Genomic DNA, 17,492 nt, shown 5'->3' with positions numbered 1-17,492 from the left:
CTAACATAAAAAAATCAGATGTGCCTAACTATAAGCCTCTTTCATGAAAAACATAGGTGCCCACAGGGGTTATTTTCAAAGCTCTATATGCAATTTAGGGGTTATTTTAGAAGCCCTATTTGGGATTTACCAATGTCTACTGCACATAAATGTAAAAACCAATTTCAGAAAGCTATATAGGGATTTCAAAGAGAGGTTTGGGAGGGGCTACAGGCCCGATATTCAAAGAATTTCTGCTCCTAACTTTGAGAGGTATGCTCCTAAATTGGCCTATTTGAAAATTCTAGTGCAACAGGAATATCAGTCTTGACCAGCGGGCATTTACCCTCTTTTACTGTGAAGTCTGAAAAGAGCCTAATTTACATATTATTCTGCTCCTCCTCCTCTAACTCTGGGATGTGCTGGATTTTCTCAGTCTTACTCTCTACAGTGAATTTGTAGGAGCTTCTCTGTACTGCTTGTGTTTAATTTCTTTATTTTTCAGATTTTTCTCCCAAAGTGAGGCTATTGGTGTTGCAGAGGCTCTCGGTTCCCCAAGACATCTCTGGATGCAAGAAGATAGAGTCTCAGGGCAGTGGTCTATAGTCTGCAGGCACATGCTTTGCATGATTCCTGTGTGTCCAGCCTGCATTAACAGTCCAGAGACTGACTATTCCCTTGGGAGCAGGCTCACCCCATGTTTCGTCAGCAGTGGGCTTGGGCGCTGGCTGTGTGGCTTCTGTGGTGGTTTTGTACCAGGATCGAAACGGACTGCATTCCTCCCCTCCATTACATTGTGTGGGCTTCAGTGGGGATCTGAGGGTCCAGTCCCATGGGGAGACTGGACAGCAGGCTTGTCTGAGGCAGAATTCTTCTCATACCTCTGACTAGAGGTTTTCTGTGAGCAGTTACCAGCATCCAGCATGGCACAGTTAGGGCTGTTACAGCTTATGGGAAAATTGGGAGCACATATGTGTCTAAGTTAATTTTAGAAGTTTCTGAGGCTAGGGACAGGGTCCCCCCCCCCACCTCCAAAAAACCCTTCCCTGAATTTTTTGTGTTTTATTTTTGCCTCCACGGGCTGTTTAAGGCGCTAAAATTGCTATCACAGTGACCATCTTGGATTTCCCAATTTGATTTTAAAAGGCTCAATTTGCCTCAGAACCTCTTGGTTTTTTTTATTTAAAAAGGGCCTATTGTAGAAGGACTCCTAAGATGGAGATCCTTTGGATTCATGCCACATTTATGACGGATGCCTGTCCAAGAGGGGTCATTGTTCCACATGCGGCATGGCACATAACGGGGGAGGGGGAAGAGAGATGAGAGCTTCAGGCTTCACTCCTTCTCATACCTCTGGGGGATGTGGAGCCCATATGGAATGTTTCCTGGGCCAGAAATTTCAGCTAGGACTGTAAAAATTGAGTTTGCATCTCCAGCGAAATGCAGCCACGTGCATGTGAACAAACTTCAGAAGACACCATGAGAGAGGACGCCAGGTCCCGCTGAGCAACCTGGGCAGTGCTTCACTTCCGAATTCATACATATGATGTATAAAGCTTTTTAAAGATACAGAAGCTGTCCTGGACCATCGTGTGTCTCAACAACAGTGTTGCCTGGCCTTCCCTTAGTCAAAGTCACACTCAAGGCAGTGCAGGATTCAGATGAAGATGGTTCAGAGTCTATGACTCTGATTTCTCAGTCAGGGGTCCTCCGTGTTTGGAGATTCAGCAACTCAGCTTGATGGACTAGACCATGATCAGATGGCAGCCCTGGACATTGGAAAGAACCCAATGGTGCACAAGCTGATCATCATCCGCTGTGCAGGGAATCATTTCAGGATCCTTCCAGGAATTAAAGCTGGAGCCATCCCAGATCTGGGCTGACAAAAACACAGGTGACATGCTTTCCCTCGCTTCCAAGCATTACCAGGATGCTAACTGACCCCATGGTGGTCCCTGAGGGGCCCCTCAGGCTAGCCAAGTCTACGACATAGCTCTACTCGATGAATGCCGAATTTCAGCAGCTGTTTAATACACTAAAGGTCTTGAGTAAGTCTCTGCATACACCATGTCTGACTGCAAAATGTTATGGATCAGGCAATGGATAGGAGAATCAGCCTCTAAAGGCGAAGTGGAGTAAACTCCCCTTTAAAGGGCAATTGCTCTTTGGCGAGGGTCTTGAGGATCTAATGGCCAGTGTGGCATATCATAAGCCAGAATTCTTACCAAACAGCAGATCACGGGCCCCACGAGGGTCCAGTCAGGGAAATTTCCAAGGTTCCAGGTGTGTTCAACGGTACTTGGAAGTGTTAACTTCCCAGAGAACATTCCAAGGTCTGAGACAGAGGTTCAGGAGAACCATGCACCCCTAGACATCTGTATCCCATTTCATTGCAACCCCCAAAAAGCAACAATGATGCCAGGCCTGTGATCTCCCCCTACTTGAGTGGGGTGGGGGGAGGCTGTCAGAGCTTTCACATTTGTGGATGTGGATCTCTTCAGACAGTTGGGTGCTGGACGTCATTCGAGAGAGGTACAAGCTAGAATTATTTCGACCCCTTCCAGATCTCTTTCTAAATTCTCCTGTGGGAAACCAGAGTTCTGATGACGTTTCAGAGGCTCAGAGATCTAGGAGCCATAGAGGCTGTACTGGAAGGCGAATGGGGCTTCAGTAGATACTCAATACATTTTATCGTGCCCAAAAGAGACTCAGATAACTGGAGACAGATCCTGGATCTGAAGTCAGTCAATGCAGCCCTCAAGATTCCCCACTTTCACATGGAAAGAGTCTGGTCAGTTATTGCATCAGTGGCACCGATGGAATTCCTTGACTCCCTAGATCTGACGGTGGCTTAACTACATATTCCTATCTTCCCAGCTCAGAAAGTTCTTGAGGTTCCATGTACTTGAACATCATATCCACTTCTCTGCTCTTCCATTTGAACTAGCTACAGCACTACGCACCTTCACCTTCACTCACTAGAGGGGAGTGTGTGGCACAGTGGTTAAAGCTACAGCCTCAGCACCCTGGGGTTGTGGGTTCAAACCCACGCTGCTCCTTGTGACCCTGGGCAAGTCACTTAATCCCCCCATTGCCCCAGGTACATTAGGTAGATTGTGAGCCCGCCGGGACAGACAGGGAAAAATGCTTGAGTACCTGAATAAATTCATGTAAACCGTTCTGAACTCCCCTGGGAGAACGGTATAGAAAAAATTGAATAAATAAATTAAAAAAAATAAAATAATGGGTGTGGTAGCAGTGCACCTCCGCAAGATGAGGGATACAGGTGCACCCTTACTTGGATGATTGGCTAATAAGGGCACCATCCTAGGCTGGATGATAAATTTCTGAAGGAGTCACTTGGCTCTGACACAGTCCTTGTAATACCTGGGAAAACTGTTCAATACAGATCAGGACAGTCTTTCTTCTGGAAGTGTGCAGAGCAAAGCTCCAGTGTCAGATTCTGGCAATAAAGGACAGGCCATCATCAATGGCGTGGCATTATCTTTTGTTTATGGGGTCCATGGTGGCAACAATAGATGTAGCACCCTGGGCGACAATGCATTTATGCCCTCTACAGGAGATGCTGCTTTCCTGGTGATCCCTGCAGTCAGCTATGCTGGACTTAGCACTGCCTTGGACAAACACAGCTTTGTGCAGCCTGGGCAGGTGTCTTGAGCCACAGTGCCTATCCTGGAAAATACCTTTGCAAATATCCACGTGGAAGATCTTGATGACAGATGCCAGCCTCTTTGGCTGGGGAGCCCATTACCATGAGCGGCTACTGCAGAGCCAGTGGACATGCTTGTGGAGGGGTTGGACAATCAACTACTTGTAGCTGAGAACGATCAAGTTAGCCCTTCGGGCACTGGAGAGCATCTTGGAGGGCAAGGTGCTCTGTGTCTTCTTGGACATTGCCACAGCTATAGCCTATTATCAACTGGTAGGGAGGCGCCAGGAGTGAACCGCTGAAATTAGAAGCTCGAATTCTGTTTCAATGAGCCGAGGCCCATCTATTGGTTCTGTCGGTGGCACTTGTAGCTGATGTGCAAGTGGATTTTCTGAGTTGTCACACACAGATCCCGGAGAGTGGTACCTGTTTCAGGAGGCCTTCGATAGCATGCTACAGCGCTGGGGGTGTTCAACTTTCAATCTCATGTCATCAGCCAGCAACAAGGTGGTCACTCAGTTCTTCAGTCGAAGATACAAGCCAGGAAGCAATAGGCTGTATGCTCTGGTCCAGCCCTGGCCTCAAGCAGAGCTTCTGTATGTGTTTCCCCCATGGCTGATGATAGAAAGAGTCCTTCAAAGGATAAGGCCCCACAAGGGATGAGTAATCCTGGTTGCCCCGAACTGGCCGAGACGGCTGTGGTACATAGACCTAGTGTGTCTACAGAGAAGCATGGGGCTCAGGCTTCCCTGTCATCCGAGACTCTTCTCGCAAGGCTCCATTGCCCTGGAGGATCCAGACTGTTTTAGTCTTACAGCTTGGCTCTTGAGTGCAAAGCCCTAGTGCACAAAGGCTATTTGGACTTGATGATAACCATCCTGCTAAGATCTAGGAAGCAGTCTTCTTTGGCAGCCTATATGAAGGCTTGGAAGTGTTTCCAGAGCAGTCAGACACACAGATCCGACCAGGGCCCCAATTGCCATGGTCTCAACCTTTCTTCGGGAAGGGCTCTTTAAAGGCCTTACAGTAGGTTCACTCAAGGTACAGATAGTGGGTCTTTCCTGCATTAAAGGCTAGCCCAGACCAAATAGTGAACGTTGGTTTCTCAACTAGATGTGTCCAGGTTTTTAAAGGGAGCACTGAATCTTCGCTTTCCCCTGCGCCAGCCTCTTCCATCATGGAAACTTAATCTTGGCCTACTGTAACTAATTCGAGCTCTGTATGAACCCTTGGAGAAGGCCTCGCTCATGGACTTAAAAGTCAAGACAGTGTTTTTAGTGGCCACGACTTCAGCCACAAGGGTATCAGAATTGCAGGCTCATTCCTCAAGATTTTGGACACTGGTGTCTTGCTTCAAACGATAACTTCCTTCTTACTGAAGGTAGTTTCTAGTTTTCATGTAAAACAGGAAGTGCGTCTCCCCAACTTTTTGCCTTCTGGAACAAACAAGGAAGATAAGATCCTGAAATGCCTGGATGTCCAAAGAGCTCTTTTTTGCTATTCAGAGATGATGAATGAGTTTCACCTGTCAGATCATCTCTTTGTGTTCCTGGGTGCAGCATGACAGGGACTGTCAGCATCAACGGAAACCATTTCACTATGGATTCATCTGGCAATTTTTTGGCCTATATCAGTATCAGAAAACAGTCTCCCGTGGGAATAAAGGCACATTCCACCAGAGGGGTGGCATCGTCCTGGGCAGAGACTAGAGCTGTCTTGTCTGAAGAAATGTGTAGGGCAGTCACATGGTCTCGTCTCCACACTTTAACCAAGTTTTACAGGGTGGATATAGCAGACAGAAGGTTCTGCGGTGCTGGTAGCAGGCTCACTTGTCTCTCCCAAGGCAATGGAGACTGCTTTGGTACATCCCACTGGTCAAGACTGGCATTCTTGTTGCAATAAAATGGAAGATTAGGCTCTTATATTTGCTAATCTTCTTTCTTGAAATCAGGACTATCAATCTTGATGCCCACCCTGTCAGTTTGTTAGCCTGCTTTCTATCTCAGACATATCTGGAAGGTCAGACATCTTGATTACTTCCACTGTCCCTTATGGTCAGGGAAGAAAATAAATTTTATTACAGTAATGTAAAAAAAAAAAAAAGTTTACAAATTGAGTATCTTTTAAATTGTTGATACAGGTTGCAAACAAGTTTTATTTCACCTCATTATGCATTGCAAAATGTTTTCATTAATGCTGTTTTTATTGAGCAGAAAAGACCTGTGTTGTCCCCATGTATCCTCTTTCTTTCTGTACCTACTCTAGGGCTGACTAACTTCTTTGATACAGATTGAGGAAATCCAGCACAGCCCTGAGTGAGAGGAGGAGCAGAAGAATATGTATTGTAAAGGCTCTCTACAGACTTCACAGTAAAAGAGGTTAAATACTCGCTGGCCAAGACATATTCTTGTTTACAAGAAAGAAGATTAGCAAAGGTAAGAACCTAATCTTCCATTAGTAGGGCTCAATGCATAAATTATTACTTAAAATTTCACTAAATTCAAATTTAGGAGAATAAAATGTGGGTAGCAAGGATAGATTTAGGGTGGGGAAAAGAAGTTAGGAGGAGCTTGGCTCTGATTTTCAATTGTAGGCTCATAAATCTAGGCAAATTAATGGCAGGCCTAAATTTATGAGCATAATTTTTAAGCTCCTAAATTAAGATAAATGTTCAGTTGAGATTATGCTGCTAAATTTGGTTGAAAATAAGTCACAAATTTAAGAGCCTAACTTAGAAGCATAAATTTTTAAGCCTCATTATTTTCTGAATATCGGCATACTGTGTATATTCTTCATTTCACAAAGGGAATACATGTATATGGGAATAGGCTCCACACTGTTTTTTTACACATGTTCAACAGGTATAGGTTTTTAAAAGTACTTGTTTCGGTCATATATTTTATTTTCTATTGAGTTTTCAATTGTTACAATGAACCCCCCCCCAACTTAGAAAAATGATATCCTTATGGAATACAATGAAGAAAAAGAAAAAAATTACAAGAAAATCCATCAAGCCCTCATCAACCCCACCCCCTTTTACTAAACCGAGACAGTGGCTATTATTCATTTATTACTAAACCGAGACAGTGGCTATTATTTATTTATTTATTTATTCATTCATTCATTCAATTTTCTATACCGTTCTCCTAAGGGAGCTCTGAACGGTTTACATTAATTTATTCAGGTACTCAAGCATTTTTCCCTGTCTGTTCCGGCAGGCTCACAATCTATCTAATGTACCTGGGGCAATGGGGGGATTAAGTGACTTGCCCAGGGTCACAAGGAGCAGTGTGGACTTGGAACGCACAACCTCAGGATGCTGAGGCTGTAGCTTTAACCACTACGCCAAACACTGAGGAGCTCATAATCGAAAGAGAAAAACGTCCAAAAACCGGCCTAAGTCTGCACTTGGATGAACATTTCTCAAAAACGTCCAAGTGCTGATGATAAAAACAGGTTTTGGACATATTTCTAAACGACCTAGGCCTTCATAGTGCCGCTGAACGACCAAAGCTAAATGGGGCATTTCGGGAGGCGTGTCGAGGGCGGCACATGAGCCGGCTTAGACTTAGTCGTACAGCATGTATAACCGAAAGTTTTACAACAGAGCCTAGACCAGTGGTTCTTAACCTTGTTGGAGGTACTAAACCCCACCAGTTTCATATGCGTGTTCACCGAACCCTTCTTTATTGGAAAAATAAAATATGATTTTTACAAATTCAAAACATAGGTATACAGTGAGGGAAAAAATTATATCAATTTTGAAAACAAAAAAGTTCTCCTATATTTCGAATAATAATAACATAATAATGAAATTTACTGCAAATCAGTGTGACTTCTGCTGTTGCCTCTCAGAGACCAGTTCAGAAATGCGCGGCTTTACCTTGGCAAGTGCCATTCTCATGTCATTTTCGCAACAAAGTCTGTTCCTTTTCTTCGTTTTTATGTCCAGCATCCTCGAAAAGGATTGCTCGCAAAGATATGTTGTAACAAACGGTATGAAAATTTCCAGAGCTTTCTTAGCAATAACAGGGTACGTTACCAATTGTTGACACCAAAACGTTGAGAGCGTTGTTCTGAAGAGTTGCTGTTGAACCTGGCTCTGCTGAATTTCAATCATTTCATCGAGGTATTCATCATTGACATCTGTTGTCTCAACACTAAACGTGAACGGCTGTCTCACCCATGCTGGATATGACTCTCTTGTAGGGAAGTATCCGTCGAGAGACTTTGCAAGCTCATCTAAGTGCGTGGCAATAGTTTGCTTCAGTTCCGCGGGTACAGAAATGTCTCCGATTCCAGATACATCTTCGATCTTACTTACACAGTTGTCTAGCAGGGGAAAGTTTGCGAAGTTATCGTTTTCTGTTCGTCGTTTCCATAATGGTAGCTTTTTTTGAAAAGCTTTCAGATTTTCTTCCGCTTCGATGATGTTGACTCCACCACCCTGCATCTGCTTATTGAGATGATTGAGAGCTGCAAAAATATCAACCATGTACGCTAAAATGAGAATGAACTCAGAATTTTTGAAGCAATCTGCATGCAAAAACAGAGCTAATTCCACACGCATGGCAAAAACACGATTCAGCACCTGTCCCCGGGATAACCACCGAACATTAGAATGGTACAGAAGTACCTCGAATTCAGATCCCATTTCTTTACACAGCTCCTTGAAGATGCGGTGCTTCAGAGCATTATTTCGCACATAGTTCACACATTCCACAACAATTTTTAAAACTTCTGCCAGTTTTGGAGGCAAGGTTTTTGTTGTCAACGCATGCCTGTGCAGAATGCAATGCGTAACAATGATGTGTGGTGCATCGGCATTCACTAGCGCACCAAAACCGGACTTTCTTCCGAGCATGGCTGGAGCTCCGTCCGAACAAACTGCAGAAACCATATCCCACGAAAGATTGTTGTCTTTGAAGAAGTCATCCACAAGTTTCTTCACATCAGTTGCCTTAGTTGTTGTTGTAAGAGGCTTACAAAATAAAAAATCTTCCTTTATCACGTCGTCTTTCACATAGCGCACGAATACTGCAAGCTGGCTTAGATTGGAAACGTCTGTGGTCTCGTCGAGTTGAAGGCTGAATTTTGCCGGGCTTGAAATCAGATCTGCAACTACTTGAGCCAAGATGTCTTTGCTCATGTCCTCTATTCTGTTGCTGATGTCATTTGAAAGAGGAATTTCAGATAACTGAACTTCAGCCGCTTTTCCCAGCATGATATTCGCCATCTTCAACACAGCTGGTTTTATGAGTGTTTCACCAATGGTGTGTGGTTTGCCCTGCTTTGCGATCAGGTAAGCAACTTCGTACGATGCTGTGAGGATCGGTTTGTTGATGGGTACAAAGCCGAGAACAGACAGAGTAGCCTTTTCATCGAATCTTGCTCTCTTCACCTTGAATTCAGCGAGCGTTGTGTTCTTGTATTTTCCATCTCCATGCAGCTTAAGGAAGTGTTCCCTTAGTTTTGCCGGAGCTAGACTAGAATTACTCAACTTGGCATTGCAAATCATGCAATTAGGACGCTGACTCCCATCACGTTCCGTTATACATGTGAATCCATATTGTACATATTCGTCCGAACACTTTCGTATTTTGCTTGACATAGTTAGTAAGGGATTAAAATATTAAGATAGGTATCACACGACGTACCATCACAACAGTTACAATTCGACTACTGTGCACATCAAATCCCCTGCAGCACAGATAGGCCAAGCGATGTTGCGTGATCACCTGCAGCCAATTATGGACAAGTGGGGCGTATCATCACGAATCATAAGCGCTTCGGTCACGTTCAATCATCTATCAGTTAAATCACAAATTTTGATCAGGAATTGATTGATGTATATAAGGCGTTAGTTACAGATTGATAGATCAAGAAACCGAGTACACGATCAGTCTTGATCAAAATCACTGAATAACTGAAAGATGATTGAACGTGACCGAAGCGCTATATGAGTCGGAGGTGTGTTTTGACCTCCGCCGAACCCGCGAGACTGACTCACCGAACCCCTGGGGTTCGGTCGAACCCAGGTTAAGAACCACTGGCCTAGACGGAACTTATACGTTGTGAATTAGATGATGCAACGACGTATAAGTGCCCAAAAGGTATCCAAAGTGACCAGAGAACTACTGCAGGAACAAAGTAAAGATGCCCCTCCCCCAAGTGTTCACTGACCCCGTCGCACCCCCACAAGTTTCAGAATAAAAACATACATACCTTCCTCCGGAACATCAGCACTTGGCATAGGAAAGCCTAGTAGAGCTGAAAAAAGGTGGCTTAAGTAGTCTGGGGGGGGGGGGAGGGGCTAGTGAACTGTAGAGAGAAGGACCCAGGCCTATAAAACATAGAACATGTGAACCCACCAATCCCCCATAAAACCCTACTATACTGCCATATAGGTGGCACCCGCAGCTATAAGGGTTATTGGGGTTGTAGGCAGGTGGGTACAGTGGGATTTGGGGGCTCACCATAATCTATAAGGGATTTCTGGTGAGATGTTTATATGGCACCCTTTTTGTGAAGTTCACAGCAGTGCCCTGTAAGGTGACCTACTGTTCTCTTGCCATGTCTGGGTGGTCAGTCCATCACAATACTGGCCCCTCCCATATCCAAAAGGTCTTGTTCTGGACGTTTGGGACATGGACAAATTTTTGGTCAAGAATATGGTATAAAGATAGACGTAATGGTGGTCTGAACGATCAAATGCATGGACGCACAGATAGACGATTTTTGAAAAAAAAAAAAAAAATTTGGACGTACTTTTCATGAATGGACATTTTGCTGCTACCAACTTTGGGCGACTAGCACCCTATGTCCAAATCAGACTTAGATGTTTCTTTTGATTATGCCCTTCTTTTCAAATAAAAACCCTAAAAGAGACTCCAAAGGGTACATTACAGCCTAAACTGACTTTGCTGTGAAAGCAGAGTACTGAACTAAAAAAGAACAGGACAATGAAATAACCTACTGAAGCCCAAGTTTTACCCTTTTCCAAGTTTGCATGATAGCAGGTAAGATATTCCAATGGAGTTTTTCTGCCCTTTGGCAGATCTTCTCTCATATGTGTACAAAGAAAGCAGATAATTCAAAGCATATTCACAATATCCACACTAAAAATATTTTGTGAGAATTCCAGGCCTTGCATAATACTTAACTACATAGCTATTTTATAGGTCTGGAAATTTAAATTTTGAACACAAATCTGAGAATGAAGCCTTACTTTCATGTTTTAATGACAATGAAGATTTCTTTCAAGGAAACAAACAAGTCTGTTTAGTAAGACAGAGGAAAATGTGTGTGTATCTATTTCTACAATTCTGTGATGAGAGTGGAAAGAAAGCACCGATCCTATGTGAATTCCATTTTGCTTAGTAATAAGTGAGCTGTTTTTTGCAATCCTTGCCAAGAGCACATTTCAAGGACAATGTCAATGCATGAACTGCATTCCCAACACACCAGAAAAGGTCCTGAGCCGATTCTAACCTGTTATTCTGAATGTCATACTGAACAATTCAACCACATTGTCCTGCAGCGTACAGCCCACAGCTGTCTAGTAATGACACAGATAATGGCGCTGTAAGATGAATGCAGAACTGCTGAATTTCAATTCATCCTCCTTGAAGAGCAGACAAAGGGCTCTTTACTTCAGCTTTTCAAACAGAAGGATAAAAACTGCTCAGATCTCCAGTTCATTTGACAGCCATTTAATTATGTTCCAAAGGCAAGGCATACAGGAATCCCATAACACCCTCAACAGAAACTCTACTTGTTTAGTATCTCACCTTTCATTGAATAATACAACAGAACCTCAAGACCTGGAGCAGGGCTACAGTAAGACTAGATCTCCATCTCAACTCAGATTCCTCTGGGTCTCTGAGCTGCTGAATGACTTGCACCAGTTACTACATTTCTTCATTTGGCAATGCTATTGAAAGCGCACCTCAAATACTGTGTGCAATTCTGGTTGCCATATCTCAAAAAAGATATAGCAGAATTAGAAAAGGTACAGAGACAGCAGATGAAAATGATCAAAGGGATGGAATGACTTCCCTATTAGGAAAGGGCTTTTCAGCTTGGAGAGGAGACGGCTCAGGAGCGATACAGTAGAGGTCTATAAAATACTGAGTGGAGTGGAAAGGGTAGATGTGAATCGCTTCTTTACACTTTCCAAAAATACTAGGACTAGGGAGCATACAATGAAGCTACTAAGTAGTAGATTTAAAACAAACTGGAGAAAATATTTCTTCACACAACGTGTAATTTAACTCTGGAATTCATTGCCAGAGAATGTGGTGAAATCTGTTAACTTAGCAGAGTTTAAAAAAAAGTTTGGCCTAAAAGAGAAGTCCATAGGCCATTATTGAGATGGCTTGGGGAAATCCACTGCTTATTCCTAGAAGCAGCAGCACAAAATCTGTTTTACTCCTTTGGATCTTGCCAGGTACCTATGGCCTGGGTTGGCCACTGTTGGAAACAGAATACTGGGCTTGATGGACCTTCAGTCTGTCCCAGTATGACAATTCTTATGTTCTTATGTAACACATACCTAAAATCAGCCATGATACAAGCCTGCTGGAAGGCAAAAAGAAAAAGAAAATTATTACTTTCTAAAGTGGCTTCATTTCAAAGTTTTAGCTGCTCCTTTACCAGCTAGGACACCCCTCAATGAAGCGTCCTTTGTTCTATGTCTGAATGGTCAAAAGGGGCAACAAAATAACAAACACAAGACTTTCTAATGCCATCCAACAGTAAACAGAGAGAAAAATTCACCCATCTACTCTGCCTAGACTCAAATTCTTCCTCTCCAGTACTTTACCACCATGGGTATAGGTAGATGAGCACATGAACGTCCAGTCTACTCTAAAGCAACACAATCTCCCCTATCACCTCAAACCTGCTCTCCTACTGCCCTAATTGTCCCAAATATGTTCCTTTTACCTGTTGCCAAGCCCACCCTTTACCACACCAAGTGTTTTTAAATTACCTTCTCCAGAAAAGGCTCATACTGTATTTTGTCCTTGAATTTCCTTGCTAATGAAAATTTTCATTGATTCATTTTAATTTTCACCAGCCACATGTTAGAAAATTTCTATAATGCCCCCTCTCCTCCTTTGTCCTCCAGTGAACACATTTTCCATTTCACAATATGGCACCTAAATTTTAAGGGCTCCTTTTACAAAGGCGTGCTAGAGGAGTTAACGCATGCGACTTTTCATCACATGCTAAGCCCCGCACTGGCCAAAAACTACCGCCTGCTTAAAAGGAGGCGGTAGCGGCTAGCGCATCCGGCGGTTTAGCGAGCGCTATTACACGTGTTAAATCGCTAGCGCGCCTTTGTATAAGGAGCCCTAAGTCATGCTAACTAAATCATAATCTTAAATTGTTCTTCAATTAGAAAAATTCCATTATAAAATACACATTCCCTATTCTGCCAAAGAACAAACCTCCAGTCTTCAAAGACCCTCAGACCACCACCGAGTAACTTAACGTTAAGTGGCTTTTTTTTTTTTTTAATATTCTTTATTCATTTTTAAAACTTCAATTGTGCACAAAAGATGATGTATTTACGTAAATTAGTATCATTACAGCACAATATACTTAATAGAATAAAGACAAAACTTATTTTCTCCCACCCATTTTCAATTTACAAACATCTCATAAAATACTTGTAATCAACCCTTCTATATTTCTTAACAAATAAGAAGTGCCAAACCATATCCCCCTCCCCCCCAGATGTGCATGTTTTCCCCAAATTATACAAATAAATCAATCTTTACAATATTTAGTTAATGGTTCCCAAACTTCCATAAATTTTGTATAATAACCCTTCTGAATGGCCATAAACTTTTCCATTTTAAAGATATAATTCAGGCGGTAGTTTTTTGGCTAGCGTGCGTTAATCCGTTGCGTGTGCTAAAATGCTAGTACACCTTTGTAAAAGGAGCCCTAAATGTACATTGTAACCACATGATAATATGAAAATCAATAATGTATATTATACTGCTTAAATAAATGGGTTTTAAGATCTTTTCGAAATTGAAAGTGAGTAAGAAATGGAGAAACAAGAAGATTCAAACATGAATTCATTAATCCTTCTTGGAATGCTACGGTCCTATTCAAAATTTTTTTGTAACGACATGCATTTGCTAAAGGAAAATAAAACCAACCAGATCTACGAATATTTTTCTACAGTAATCTACAAAGGGCCTGATTCTATAAATGGTGCTTCTAACTTGTAGATGCCGGTCTTTGCAATTGTCAACTGCTAGGTGCCCTTTATAAAATCACACCTAGCAGTGCTTAGACTGACTTAGGTCACTAGAAGTCGTTGAGGTAGGTGTCAGAATATTAGACCAGGTTTTACCTGACCTAATTTACCAGTGCCAACTCACATGCCTAGCAACGACTAACACCCTCTTCTATCAAACTGCAATAGCAGTTTTTAGCGCGGGGAGCCATGCTGAATGGCTCACACTGCTCCCAACGCTCGTAGGAACTCAATGAACATTGGGAGCAGCGCAGGCCATTCAGTGCAGCTCCTCGCACTAAAAACTGATATCGCAGTTTGATAGAAGAGGGCCTAAGTTTACTACACCTGGGTCTAGGGAAAGTACAAAACATGCGAATAATGCTAAAGGTGTCCAAGTAGCTCAAGCAGGAACATCCCCACTGAGATGTAACATACATACAACATGGAGGGCTATGTACGTAAACGCCCACAGTCTGGGAAACAAGATCCTGGAATTAGAAACAGAAATGAGGAATGCCGACATGGATGTGGTGGCGATATCTGAGACCTGGCTCACGGACTCCCACGGGTGGGACATGGTCATACCGGGTTACAACTTGCTTCGCTGGGACAGGGAGGGCAAAATGGGAGGAGGTGTTGCATTATATACTAAAGATGACATTAAGGTCACCAGAATCACAAATGTCCACTACACTGGGGAATCTCTTTGGGTAAATTTGGCGAGAGGGAAGGACAAATGCCTGTATCTTGGCGTAATATACAGACCCCCAAGACAACAGGATGACCTAGATATCACCTTGCATGGGGACACAGTATTGTTAGGTGATTTCAACATGCCTGATGTGGATTGGGACACGCTTTCCTCTGCTTCCGGCAGCAGCAGGAGGCTATTAAACTCTATGAAGGGAGCAAGACTCAGGCAACTGGTGTTGGAACCAACAAGGGATCAGGCAATACTGGACCTGATACTTACCAATGGAGAAAGTGTCACAGAGGTCTCGGTGGGCGACATATTGGCCTCCAGTGACTACAACATGGTATGGTTCAATCTCAGGAAAGGTTTCACTAAATCTACCACACTGACCAAGGTCCTCAAATTCAAGGACATAAACTTCAAAGAAATAGGAGACTTCGTTCACCAGGCGCTACAAAGCCAAGCAGAAACTGATAACGTGGAAGAAATGTGGTCTACTTTGAAAGCCATCATACAAGAAGCAACAAACCGCTATGTTAAATCAGTAAGTAAACGGCGAAGGAACAATAAGCCACAGTGGTTCTCTGCGGAGATTTCAGACCTCATCAAGGAGAAGAAAAAAGCATTCATCTCTTACAAACAATCAGGGAAACAGGACTCTAGGGAAGTCTATCTAGCCAAGTCAAAAGCCGTCAAAACAGCAGTTAAGGAGGCCAAATTCCGCATGGAAGAGTCTCTAGCGAAGAACATCCAGAAAGGAGATAAATCCTTCTACAGGTATATCAGTGACAGAAATAAGAACTCAGGCGGGATAGTACGTCTTAGGAGACCAGACGGAGAGTATGTAGAAGCAGACTCGGAAAAAGTCCAACTGTTAAATGAATACTTCTGCTCAGTCTTCACCTGCGAGGCGCCAGGATTCGGCCCTCAGCTACAGACAAGGGTTGATGCAGATGACACGTTTAGTAATTTCGAGTTTACACCCAGCGGTATCTACTGCGAGCTGTCAAAGCTTAAGGTTAACAACGCAATGGGGCCTGACAACCTACACCCCAGGGTGCTCAGGGAGTTGTGTGATGTCTTGGCGGAACCGCTAGCTGCGCTCTTCAATCTCTCCCTTAGTACGGGTAACGTCCCGTTGGACTGGAAGACGGCTAACGACATTCCACTCCACAAGAAAGGCTCCAAGATGGAGACAGCAAACTACAGACCGGTGAGTCTCACATCAATAGTGTGCAAACTAATGGAAACTCTAATCAAACGCCAATTGGATACGATCCTGAACGAGGAGAATCTATGGGATCCCCGTCAACATGGATTTACTAAGGGGAGATCCTGCCAATCCAACCTGATCAGCTTCTTTGACTGGGTGACAAGGAAGCTGGATGTTGGGGAGTCCCTGGACATCGTATACCTAAACTTCAGTAAAGCATTCAATAGCGTACCACACCGCAGGTTGCTGAGCAAGATGAGTTCTATAGGATTGGGCGACACATTGACGAAATGGGTTGGGAACTGGCTTGGAGGTAGGCTTCAGAGGGTAGTGGTGAACTGCATCCCCTCCGAAATGACGGAGGTAATCAGTGGAGTGCCGCAGGGCTAGGTCCTGGGCCCGATCCTATTCAACATCTTTATAAGAGACTTGGCAGAAGGGCTGCGAGGTAAAATAACATTATTCGCCGATGACGCCAAACTAAGCAATGTAGTGGGCAAAAGCACAACAGACATAAATTCAATGTCCGACAATATGATGCACGACCTACTCCTACTGGAGCACTGGTCTAGGTCCTAGCATCTCAGCTTCAATGTCAAAAAATGCAAAGTCATGCACCTGGGCAGCCAAAATCCATGCAAGACTTACACCCTTAATGGCGAGATCCTAACAAGAACTGAAGCAGAACGAGACTTAGGGGTGATCGTCAGTGAGGACATGAAGACTGCCAATCAAGTGGAGCAAGCTTCATCCAAGGCAAGGCAAATCATAGGTTGCATACGCAGGAGTTTCGTCAGCCGTAAGCCTGAAGTCATTGTATAGATCCATGGTGAGGTCCCACCTGGAATACTGTGTGCAATTCTGGAGGTCGCATTACCGTAAAGATGTGCTGAGACTGGAGTCGGTCCAGAGAATGGCCACCCGGATGGTCTCGGGACTCAAGGATCTCCCGTACGAGGAACGGCTGGATAAGTTGCAGCTGTACTCACTCGAGGAACGCAGAGAGAGGGGTGACATGATCGAGACATTCAAGTATCTCACGGGCCGCATCGAGGTGGAAGAATATATCTTCTTTTTCAAGGGTCCCGCGGCAACAAGGGGGCATCTGTGGAAAATCAGGGGCAGGAAACTGCACGGGGACACCAGGAAATTCTTTTTCACTGAAAGGGTGGTTGATCGCTGGAATAGTCTTCCACTTCAGGTGATTGAGGCCAGCAGCGTGCCTGATTTTAAGGCCAAATGGGATAGACACACGGGATCTATTCCAGAGAAAGGTAGGGGAGGGTCATTGGGGTGGGCAGACTAGATGGGCCATGGCTCTTATCTGCCGTCTATTTCTATGTTTCTATTCTCTCCATTAGGCGTTGGAGGGCCCCTGGACTTAGGCATCTCGCTCATATCCACGCACAACATTAAATTGTAAGAAAGGTTTTTAAATTGGTTTTTAATGGCGTGGTCAGACACTGTTTCTTTTGCAGCCCCTCTGATAATCAATTAAAAAACAATTGAGATGCATGTGAAATTTAGTTAGGCATCGCTAGATGTCTGCAATTAGGGTGCCTAGCAGCACCTAACCTAGGCACCACTTATAGAAATCTGGCCTAAAATGTCTGAAAGTTCTAAGTCAATAAGAACCATTTATATGCTCCTCTGTATAGGAGACTGTGTCTTCACAACT

General features: G+C 43.7%; 1 protein-coding gene across 8 annotated transcripts in view; it reads right to left on the bottom strand.

Moving 5' to 3' along the window:
- The window catches only part of ZNF462 (zinc finger protein 462), a 475,139-nt gene that overhangs the window by 89,521 nt on the left and 368,126 nt on the right, over positions 1-17,492 (bottom strand). The gene's annotated exons all lie outside the window — the stretch shown is intronic.

Source organism: Geotrypetes seraphini, chromosome 1, assembly GCF_902459505.1.
Source record: "Geotrypetes seraphini chromosome 1, aGeoSer1.1, whole genome shotgun sequence".
Lineage (NCBI taxonomy): Eukaryota > Metazoa > Chordata > Amphibia > Gymnophiona > Dermophiidae > Geotrypetes > Geotrypetes seraphini.
This window is presented reverse-complemented; position numbering and strand designations above follow the sequence as displayed.